Here is a 12500-nt window from a genome sequence, read left to right as displayed (position 1 = left end):
CCTGAACTCACTATCAAAGCACCCAACTATAGGCTCAAACCAATCAAAAACATGCATTTCATATCATGGGGTAAGTGTATGGAATAATCTGCGCTCACATCTCCACAATGCTCCGTCACTACCTATTACATATGTCAGAGTGAATGCTAATGTTTAGGACAAATGTAAAAAGTAGTTTGAATAAGTATATATACAGGTGCATAACAGCGGGTATTCATGCATCTGTACGAATGTTTACATAAGTGTACAATGTATCTATGTATTACATTTATAAATATATGTGTATGTGTACGTGCAAATGCATGTAAGGTTAATAGAAGCATATTTGTGTGTGTATATATATGTGTGTGTATATATGTATGTACATGTATATGTATGTATATAAGTATATTCATATATATATATATATATATATATATATATATATATATATATATATATATGTATGTATGTATGTATGTATGTATGTATGCATTTATGTATATGTATTTGTATATACATATGTTTGTGTATAGGTATGTATGTTTATGTGTGTATGTGTATATAAACTGTATATGTATGTATGTGTTTATGTATGTAGGTATGTATATGTGTGTGTATGTGTGTATATAGATATAATCTTGTGCAATATATTATTTTAGTGTTTATTCTTAATGAATAAAATTATTATTTTATTACAACTTAGTCCGATCTACTAGTCTGTCCTTTGTTATGTGTATGTGTGTAGATATAGATATAATCTTGTGCAATATATTATTTGTGTTAATTTTTTTTTATTACAACTAGTCCGATCTACTAGTCTGTCCTTTGTTATATATAGCATATTGTATATTTTTATCTTTTTTACTGTTATCGTCTCCAATCCACCTGCGAGTGGAATGACTGAGTCAAAGAATTTAAATACACATTAGTTCCCGTAAAATAAGGTGCCTCCTTAAGAGAACTTGTGTTCTCAGGAGGCTCAGCCACTCTATTTTTATTTTGTGTATGTCAAACTGTTTTTATGTATATTGGCTAAATAAACGTTATCAATCAATCAATGCTTGGCTCGCGTGCCCACGCGTGCAAAGTGGAGACGTCGTCGCCGGCGGGGGTCAGGCGTACGTGAGACATGTTGGCTGCACGTCCAGACCCGAACCCCTAAACTGAAGGAACCTGTGCTAGTTGGAACACTTTGCGACTCGGAATTAGCTGGCCTTGGTTCTGCAGACCTTTCCTGGTCGGGGATACCGACATTTTACAAGGCCACCAAACGCCAAGAAGATTGCAGAGGAGTCCAGAGCGCCGCGAGCCACGTGCGTTTGTTTACTTCGGCCGCGTAGGAGGAGGACGCCGGCCACGCCCCCTTCACGCAGGCGGCGACCAACACGTTTGAACTGAGGAGTTGAACAGCAAGTTCCGAGTGCAGTGAAAATCCTAATCTTATGGCATTCTGATCCAGGTGAAGACCCCGAATCAGCCAAATACATGGACATTGAAAGCGAAACAAAGAGAACAAGAGAAGAATTAGAAAGTGATAACGAAGAAAATCCAATCTCAAAGCAACCGGAAAACAGAGAAGGCGGATGGAAAGCCCCGGAAGATCCCAACCAACAACAAGTAAATAACCTGACAAATATGGAGGTAGGAAATGAAAAATCCATAGTATTTATCCATTTAAGAGATTGATCTGCAACCACTAATTTTAACAATCCACTAACATTAACCAAAACCATAAACAAATCAGAATTTCAGAAGACATAGTTGAAGATTCCCTAAGAGTACTAGGGGTAGGTAAAGCCCTCAGAAATGAAATCAGAGACATGTAAATGAAGACCATTAAAAGAAATATGTAAACTAGGATACTGGGAAATAATATGCAAATAACCAACTTCAAACTAAGTACAGATAAAATGAAGAAAAATGGATACCTACTAAATCACTAAGAATCACTCTTAGATGGACTTTACCCAGAAGAGTAGCTATAGGCCATACTAGCTATCAAGTTAGAAAATACACATTCTCTATACCAAAATGTTATAATTGTCTAAGGTATGGACATGGGATGTAAAAAAGAAGGTGCAATAATTGTAGTCAGCATGGGCGTAGTTTTAAAGATTGCCAAAATACCCCACATTGCTTCTATTGTGATAAAAGCCATTTACCAAACACAAAAGAATTTAAAGTGCACAATTTAGCACAGGAAATAAACACAGAAAACACACCACCAAACAACTTAGAGACAAAAAGACAATTACAGTAATTAAAACCTCTAACAAAAAAAACAAAATTAATGATACACAAGAAACAAATATAATGACAAACAAACAAAGAAACCAAAACAAATAATACACAACAAGTCCATGAAAGCACATCTCTTCAACCTACAAAAGGCAACAGAATGCAAACATACGCACAGAAATTGACAGAACCACAAAGCCTCACTTTAGGCCAAAGAGCCCCAATCAAATAAAAAACCCAAACACCAAACCAGACTTCAAACAACACACAACAAACAACAAATCCAGAAATAAACGAACAAACACAACACAAACAAGAGGAAAACAAAACTAAAACAAACAACAAACAAAAAGACACATGAAATTCACCAATTACATGGTCATTACTGATCCCTGTTATACACAGAGATAACACAAATGTTCATAATGAAAGAAATGTAGAAGACTTTTCCTAGCCAGAGATTGCTAAAAACATATTCAAGATGATAACAAAAATAATATATAACTTAAACTCAGGTGAATAAATAATTCAAAACATAGTGGAGGTAATAAATGAAATTAGCAATATGCTAAAAGATCTATTTGATTTTTAAAATGAACAACTTTATATTATGGAATGCAAGATCCGTGTTGAGCAAGAAAACAAATATAAAATATCTGATACACAAAGAAACTCTGGGTATAATAGCCATAACAGAGATGTGGTTAAAAAGAGAAAGACAAATTCACTTTAAATAACTTCACAATAATTAGAAAAAATAGAAAAAATCAAACTGGAGGAGGTATAGCTATATGTATCAAAAATGATCTACAATTCAAAGAAATCAAACTAAGAGATAGATGTAACGATAGATTAGAAACTCTAGGAATAAAGATAAACTGCAAAAGCAAATGGTTGAACATATTGATATTATACAACCTAGGTAATGACATAAAAACAGAAGAATTCCAGTACTATACAGATCAAATCACAGATCCAAGATTAATAATGGGGAATGTCAATGCTCACCATCCATACCGGAAAGACAATATAAGTTACAGACAAAGTAATAAAACAGGCAAAAGTATAATAAAGTGGATAAGTCAAAATAATATGATAATGTTAACTCCAAAAAAACAAACAACTAGAGTTGATCCCAAAACAGCCAAAGAATCAACCATAGACCAAGTATTTGGATCACCAACCCTAAGCAATATTCAGTTAAAAACGGCATCTCACCTAGATTGCGACCACCTGCCAATAATATTAAAAGATAACACACATAAAGGTAATAGTTTGTTAAAGAAAGAAAGAAAAAAAGGCAATATATGAGAGAAGGATGGATGGATATCCAAAGAGAACTAAATAGTACAGAAATAGGAAATTTAACTTCACTCAATAAAATTACAGAAATGATAAAACAGGTCTTTAAGATATTTTCAGTTGGAAACGAGAATACAAAGATAAACCAAAAAACCATGGTAGAACAAAGAACGTCATAACATCATAAAAAAAAAAATAAAGCTTTTAATATATGGAGAAAAAAAGTCTGCAATAACAAACCTATTAGAATACAATAGATAACACACATAAAGGTAATAGTTTGTTAAAGAAAGAAAGAAAAAAAGGCAATATATGAGAGAAGGATGGATGGATATCCAAAGAGAACTAAATAGTACAGAAATAGGAAATTTAACTTCACTCAATAAAATTACAGAAATGATAAAACAGGTCTTTAAGATATTTTCAGATGGAAACGAGAATACAAAGATAAACCAAATAAACCATGGTAGAACAAAGAACGTCATAACATCATAAAAAAAAAAATAAAGCTTTTAATATATGGAGAAAAAAAGTCTGCAATAACAAACCTATTAGAATACAATAGATTATTAGCAAAAGCTAGACTTATAATAATGCAAACAAAAAAGGAATCGAGGGAGAAGTTTTGTGATACATTGAATTTTAAAACTCCACCTAGAAAGATATGAAATTTTCTAAAGAAATTAGCAGGAAAAACAACTTCAGTGGAATATCCACTAATAGAAAATGTCTCTCCACTAAGAAACATTACACAAAAACTAGAAAAAATTACAAGAGAATATATGAAAACTGTAAGTAAAAAGCCCAAAAAACTTCTGTCAGACAGAAAAAGACTATTTGATTTAAGAAATGCAAATTAAATAAAGAAATATCCCAAATGGAATTAAAAACAGCAATTAGGAATGCCAAAAACAACAAAACATCCGGACCAGATGAACTTACATATGAGTTTTACAAAAATGTCTCAAATAATATACTCGAGTCAATACTAATCAATTTTAACTCACATTGGTCCAAAGGAGAATACCCAGAATCAATAAAAAACGCACTAATAGAGCCTATAGTAAAACCAGGCAAAAATCCTTCACAAGCAAAATTTATAGATTTATTAGCAGAATTTCATGTATTGGCTAGATATTTGAAAACATAACAAAAAGATTAACATGGTGGTTAGAACATAACAGGTTAAATAAAGACCTAACAGGTTTCAGACCTAATAGAAATACCACTGATGCATTACATACAGTAGACAGCCACATATATAAAGCCTTCATAGAAAGAAAATACATCATGTTAGCATGTATTGATTTAGAAAAAGCTTTTGACACAGTCAATCATGGAGCATTATTAATTAAAATGTCAAAACTAGGAATTACAGCAAAACCTTTAAAATGGATATATAATTTGTTAGAAAAAAGAACATTCCATTTAAGGATTGGAAACCTAACATCAGAAAAAGGAACAACACAAAGTGGCATACGTCAAGGCTCACCGATGTGTCCAATAATATTTAATGTATTGCTAAATGACCTAAAATTATCAAAAGAAATTGAGAAAATAATATACGTAGATGGCATAACCTTACTAACAAGTAACAAAATCCTATTAGAAGCCTCCAGTAAAATAGAAATAGAATTACAAAAGCTAAAAGAATGGGCCAGTTATTAGGACTTGAAAATAAACTTCACAAAAAGTAAATTAATGTGCTTCTCAAACAAAAGATAAACCAATTAACAATAATAAGAATAGATAATATAGAACTTAAATATACTCCGAGTCATAAAATTCTTGGCTTAACATTTGATGCCCCCAAACTAAAATGGAAAAACCATATAGAAAATAAAAAAAACAAATATCCTAAGTAAAATAAACATAATGAAAAAACTAACTTTATTAAAGTGGGGAGCAAACAGAGAAACTCTATTAAAATTATAGAATATATATAAAACCAAAAATAGAATACAGAATAACAATCTAAGGAGCAGTAAAAGCAACAGAATTAAGAAAAGTAGAAACTTTACAAAATCAAGTTCTAAGCTTGGCAACTGGAGGTCGTAGATCAACTCCAATCATAGCTCTCCAAGCATTAACTAACTCTCTGCCCTTAACAAATAGAATAAAAGAACTTGAATGCATTCAATTAACAAAAATCCTAGATAATCCAAATACAACACCAGTAAAGCAACCAATAACAAAATGTATTAAGGAATATAATCCCCAAAGAGACAGATCACTAGTGCACAGAGCTACGGAAACAAGAACAAATCTAAATCTAGACGTAACTCCAAACGTGACACCAACCATATCCCCAATACCCCCATGGCATGATCTCTCAGAGAGCATACAAACATACTTTATGGACAATATAACAAAACATACTCCTCAAATTATCACTCAAAAATAATACTGGGAGTTAATAAACATTATTTATAAGAACTTTAGTAGAATTTTCACTGATGGCTCAAAGATAAAAGAACCACTATCAACATCTGCAGCAATTTTCATCCAGAACAAAAATATAACAACTATTTGGAAACTACCTCCTTAAATAGAAATTACTCACACAGAAATATTTGCCATAAAACAAGGATTAAATTATGCAATAAACAACAAACTATATTAACAGTAATATTAACAGACCCACAATCATCACTACAACTAATACAAAATCCCAAACCATTAAGTTATAAGCAAATCGTATATAAAATACAAAAACAAATATATTTTCTCTTAACACAAAAACAGAAGATTATGGTCCAGTGGATTCCATCTCATAAAAATATAAAGGGAAATGAAACTGCTGATTTAGCTGCAAGGAAGGCACTCGAAATAAATAATCCCATGCCCATACCACAAGACCCCCCCCCAAAAAAAAAAAAAAAAAAATACTAAATGGGAAACAAATTAAAAAAGAATCTTAAACAACAAATGATCTCATCAGAGAAAATATCCAAAACCCATGGACCAGAGCCAAGGACAGAAAACTAGACACATGCATCACAAGACTAATAACCAAACACACAAGACTAAAACAACACCTTCACAGAATGAAAATGGAAAATGAACATTTCCGCAGATGGTACAAAACCAAGAAGAGGCTATAGAACATATGTTATTACACTGCTCAAAATTCAACTCCCACAGAACAAAACTAAAGCATGCTTGAAGATGAGTGAGCGTAAAAGATACTGATACAAATCTTCTGATTACAGGTGCAGATCAACCATCTACAACAAAGTACTACCTACTGAGACATACAAAGTTTTTCCTACAAACAAGTAAATTAATTGATGTAATTAAGAAACAAGAAGCCCCCCAAAAAGAGGATCCGAGGGGTATAGACAACAATAGTCTAAAACCCTATAACAATAAAACGAAAAAGATGATGATATTTCAAGTGCAGGAAACATAAGACAGATGATGACCAGTAAAGTTAAGAAACTGGAAATTTCACATGCAGTGGATGCAAGAATAACTGATGGATGCTGAGTTTCATCCAGACAAAGGAGAAAAGCCTGGAATTGTATAAGTGATATGGTTTGTGATTCCCAAATCAAGGAGGAGACTAAGAGAAAGGTATGACTGCAGCAAGCCGGACTGCAACCAAGGACCCAGTGGTGAACAGGCAAGCAAAATTGAATGTAGTACCTATTAACCTAGTTTATGGCATGAAAACATCCAATAATCAACATAAAATTAATAGAATCAATCAGTAAATCAGAATTTCAAAATTATCCCATCAAGGTAGAGGAAAAGCCATTCTCCTTCTCACTTCACCTATTGCACTAGAAATCTAAATATTCCACCAACCTTCTCCAACCACATCCTGTCCTTCACCCACCTTTTCCTCTGCTCCTCGGACACTTATTTCCTCTTCTCCTCACAAGAAAATCTTTATTTCTCATACTTCCTCATGCAACTCCCTTCCAGAAACTCTTGAAGACATCCAAAACTCCCCAAACATGACCCAAGAGAAAACTCTGCTCCCTCATTCACCCTCCAAAACCTCTGTTCCTATTCACTCTGCATTCAAAGTGTTTGCCGATATCCTTCCTCCTCCTCAGGTTCCCCCTTCCCCTCTTCCTCCCACTCTCCCCCAAAACACTCCATCCTCTCCTCCTCCACGTGCACCACCATTCCCTCTTCCTTCCCCATCATTCTTACTACTCCCACCTAGATGCTCACATGTCTCCCTTATGTCACAACAACGTCGTCACCAGATCCCTCCCCTCCTGATATTCTCCCTGATAACTCACCACCTTCCCCTGTTCCCTTATCTCACTCTCTGGATTCTTCTTCTATTTTTCCAACTACCATTTCTATTCATATTACCCATTGCCTATTTCATAATGCTTCCTTTACAGTTTTCTCCATACAGTGTTACTCTTCCTTCCTCAGAGACACAGACACTTTTGATCTAATTGCCCTTTATGCTTAAACCTCTTCCCCTTTTACAAATCCCTGCCGTACTCCATTTGCTCAGCCCTCTTTACCTTTTTCATTGCCATACTGTCCTGCAGCACTGTACATCCTTTGAACTCTAACATATTTTATACTAATCGTTAACTCACTTTTACCCTTTTTGCCACAATAATTTATCATAATGCTGTATGATCTTTGATATCTAGCACATTTGTTTGTTTTAACCATTAACCATTCTGGGAATCCACAAACATTGCCTTATGAACCAAAAAAAACTTCCTTCCCAGTCAGAAAGTTTTGAACAAAGAAATAAATAATATAACTAGATATAATATAAATAATAAATAAATGATATTTATAAGTAGTACCAAAAATTTAAGACAAAATTAGCAAACAAGACAGGCAAGAGTATATTCAAGTATATTAATCAAGATCATATAATCTAATTAACACCACCATAGCTAAGAAGAGAAATAGATTCAAAAGTGAGAAAAAAACCTGGTTCTAGCATCAGCATTTCTAAGTGATTTTGAAAAAGAAATGACCCCAAACCTGGGAAGTGACTACCTCCAGTAATTATAAAAGATTTTAGCCTTACAAAAGTCTCCCAGTCAAAAGAGAATAAATGGATATATGCAGAAGAATAAAATAAAAAAATCAGGAGGAACTGAGATATGCAGGAAACAAATTCTTTAAGCAAAATAATGTCTGCAAAGAAATACAGGATTAAGATGTTTCTAAATAGAAAATAATGATAAAAAACAAGCAATCTTCCAGCTCATAGAATGGACAACCACAGTGGATCTGAAGTTAAACTTAAAAGAGAAAAATAATGTGCTTTACACACAAGAGACGGGTACCTACATAAGAAAAAATAAAAAAGATAATGTGATGGATTTCATGAATAACACCTGACATCTTAGGATTAAGATTTGAATCAGCAAAATTAAACTAGAGAGAACACATTGAAAATGTAAAAACTAGATATTTAAAAAGAACTGACATAATGGAGAGCAAATAGAGACAAGCTTTTGTTTTACAATATCTATATATCAAGCCACAAATAGCATGTGGATTATCTTTATATGGACTAGCAAAAAATAGTGGTTAAAGGAAATAGAAATAGTATGAACTTTAGCTTTGAGAATAGTAAGAGAGTGTTAGAGGGACCCCAGTAATATTGCTTCAGGCTTTAACACAGTACCCCCTTAGCAAATTGAAAAAAAAATAGACTATTCACAAATAGCAAGGATACTATAAAACCTAGAACACACACCAATAAAGCAAATAGTGATAATAAAACAGAGAATACACTCCAAGAAAAAATGACAGAACACTAATTTACAGAGTAGTAGAAACGTGTGAAGAATTAAAACTCGCCATAGGTAATATAATACTGAACTTGCTCCAGTACCATCATGGGACCATATATCACAATGTGTTGGAACTCAAAAAAAAGAAAAAAAAATTATATTGAGATAGCCAAAAACAAGGTTTAAATGCTGGTAAATACAACATATAAAGAAGACCAATTTTTTCCTTTACAAATGGTTTAAAATTTAAGGAACCCAATTTAGTTTGAGCAGCAATATGTATTCAAAATGCAAAAATCACAAGAAGCTGCAAATTAGCAAAGAATATATGTACTGCAGAGGCAGAGTTATTTGCATTAAAGCAAGGACTGCAATACATGTAAATCAACAGATAAACAGACTCCCAATCAGCCTTACAATTGATAGTAATTCACAAACCCAAAAATCACAAACAAGACACGAAATACAACAGATAAAGCAGGCATCATCAAAACAGAAACAAGTAAAACTAAATTTTTATGGTAGTCCTTTTACTATTAAAATGGGAAGAAGGATCCATCTCCCTCAAATTTTGATAACCAAGAGAGACTGACAGAAGCAATCAGCTAATTGTGTTTATATAAATACCTTAACGGGGACAATTTCAGTCCTATTAGGGGGAAAAGTAGATTTATAAGTTGCTCTTAGAAAACGATCTTTTCCAGTAGAAACAGATATACCAGTGAAGGGAAACCTTGGAATGACAAACGGAATGATTGTGAAATAATTTGGAATGATAAAAAAAGCATAAAATAGGTAGGGGCATAGCTCTTTTGATTGAAAATGGAATACAGCATGGATTAATAAACTAATGCTCATCATCCACTGGGATCCAAATTTAGATAAAAAAAACAAAAACAAATACTACAATTTAAAACCTATCTGAATTCATAAGCAAAAAACTGGTACTCATGTCTTGACGAGTTGAATAGACCCTAAAGCAAATAAAGATCAACTTAGACTTGGTTGTAGGGCTACCTAAACCAGACAGCCCTGAAAGAGAGATAGGCTGCAACCTAGGCGCTGCCCATTTGTCAGATAAGAGACAGCTTTATTAATAAAAGTCTAGAATTAAAGGAAAAGAGAGGACAGTTCAGTGATACGGGTTGGGGAGACTGTAGAATTATGCTATTGTCCTTTTTTTGGTTTTATATATACAATTTAATCACTGATTCTTTCTTTTTTGTTACTTTAAGGCCATTTCTTTCAAATTCTAGTTACAGATTTAATCTTTTCATTTTCTATATGTTATCTACAGTTTAATCCAAGTGCATTTACTCTGAGGCCTAGAATATCATCATTTGGCTAATTCCATCTCTGCTTTATCTATTTTTATCCATGGCATTTTTCTTACAGTCTTTTTCTTTTGTAAAATACATTATTTTTCTTTATGTTAAGTTTATTCTCACATCTCCTGGTTGCCTGTTCTTTTATATGTTCCAGTAACCTCTCATTTCTTGTGGGAACTTGTTACCTGTTATCATTATATTGTATGATAGTGATCTTAATGATAACCCATCTGAAATCCTGCTTAATATTTTAGTTTTTGTTGTGTCTTGATCCCCTTTTTATAAAGTTTCTTTATGGTATTTTCATTATTACAGGGTTTTAATTGTGTCAAAAGCTTTTTAGCTCTATAGAGGCTATTAGAGCATATTCCTTTTCTTTGTTTATGTTTATGTATTATTTGTAATATATTTTGTAAGTCCGAGCAGGAGCCCTGTGAGTGGCTCGTGCTGTGCCGTCCTCTGTCAGCTACTGAGACCGAGCTTGATGTCCAGGTTCTCACTTTTCCACTTGTTGGTGGTTCATCTGGTGTTAAGTTGAACTAAGCATCAGATTTTCCTTTTAAGTGCATGTTTGAGGACTTATCCCAGAATGATGGCATGTTCTTCCTGATGAATGCCTCACTTTGATGCCAAGTTTTCAAGGTTCATTTTCAGTTCATAGATAAGGAAGTATCTTTCTCTCCATCTTTCTTAATAGAAAAGCTTGAATTGTTTTAGTCTTTTCCTATAACTAAGACTTCTTCAGTTGTCTGATTTTCAGGTGAAAATTCATTGAATCTGCTCCACTGATATATCTTTTGTAAGACTTGGAATTCATACTTTACTTTGATATTCCAGTCTTGGAATCAGTAGTTTCCCTCTTGTGGAGCTCTTGTGTGAAGAGTCCTCCTCATCCATTCACTCCCAAATTTTCCTTTGTTGACTGCCTGCTCATTGAGATGACGGAGGCTTGTAGCATTACTCATAAAGAGGCCTAAGTCTTTTACAACTACTTTTTCTTTTATATCTACTCTTTTGACAGAGTATGATTTTCGTATTGGGCTTCTGGTTGGATTTTGCCTTAGGATTTCAAATTTAAGAGTGTTGAAATTGATATTGCTTTCACTTGATCATTTATAAATGGCTTGTAGATCCTCTCTTAGCTTGTCCTTCTCATTTAGGAAACTTAATGGTGTATGATCAGCAAATGATGTTACTCTAGAGTAATTAATATCTTTACCAGCATCTCCAATCACAATTAGGTACAACAGGGGTCCAAGACCTGATGCTTATGGCATTCCACCTGTAACATTTGATTCATTAATCATTGTTTCTTTTTTATGATTTGTAAGAAAATTATGTGTCCATACTCCTACTATTCCTCTGATTCCAAGATACTGTCTCCTATGGAGTAAAATATTAAGGTCAATCTTAATCTTAATTAACACCCATGCCCAAGGATTTCCTCCATAGATTTGCCAGTGGCTTTAACATAGTTTCTTTTTAGTAAAAACAAAAACAAAAAAACATTAATTTCATCTGGTCCAGGTGCTGAGATCATTGCATTGTCTTTTATTGTTTCACTGATGTCTCTTTCATTGATAGTTATATGCTTAAGACTCTGTTCACGGTTAATGACTGTGAACAGAATCTGTTATGTTATAATTTCATTGATGTGGTCTAGTTGAACTGGATAGTTTGATTTGTTGTTCACCTTCTCTCCCATAGATGTAAAGACAGGGTTAAGAATATTTTCTCACTTGATGTAATTATGGTAGTTTGGCGAAGTTAGAAGCCTCTTCAAAGACTTTGTGTACCTAATTTATTTTTTTGTGCTTCCCAGTAGTTGAAGGGAAAGTTGAAGTCACCTTGAGCCTTTGAAGTTTAGCTATGTTTTCTAAGAAAGCTTAAAGATTTGCTGAATAGAGTTTTTGTT

At 33.3% G+C, this 12500-nt stretch overlaps 1 protein-coding gene across 1 annotated transcript in view; it reads left to right on the top strand.

The window, feature by feature from the left end:
- Nucleotides 1–1137: 1137 nt before the first annotated feature.
- LOC119598549 (serine/threonine-protein kinase PEPKR2-like) overlaps nt 1138–12500 on the top strand; it is a 51354-nt gene continuing 39991 nt past the window's right edge. The window contains exon 1 of the mRNA XM_037948182.1: nt 1138–1623. The gene's annotated coding sequence lies outside the window, so the exon portion shown is untranslated. The remainder of the gene's footprint in view (nt 1624–12500) is intronic.

The sequence above is a fragment of the Penaeus monodon genome, chromosome 41 (assembly GCF_015228065.2).
Source record: "Penaeus monodon isolate SGIC_2016 chromosome 41, NSTDA_Pmon_1, whole genome shotgun sequence".
In the NCBI taxonomy this organism is placed as follows: Eukaryota; Metazoa; Arthropoda; class Malacostraca; order Decapoda; family Penaeidae; genus Penaeus; species Penaeus monodon.
The sequence above is the reverse complement of the archived record's forward strand: the minus strand, read 5'-3'. Positions and strand labels throughout refer to the sequence as shown.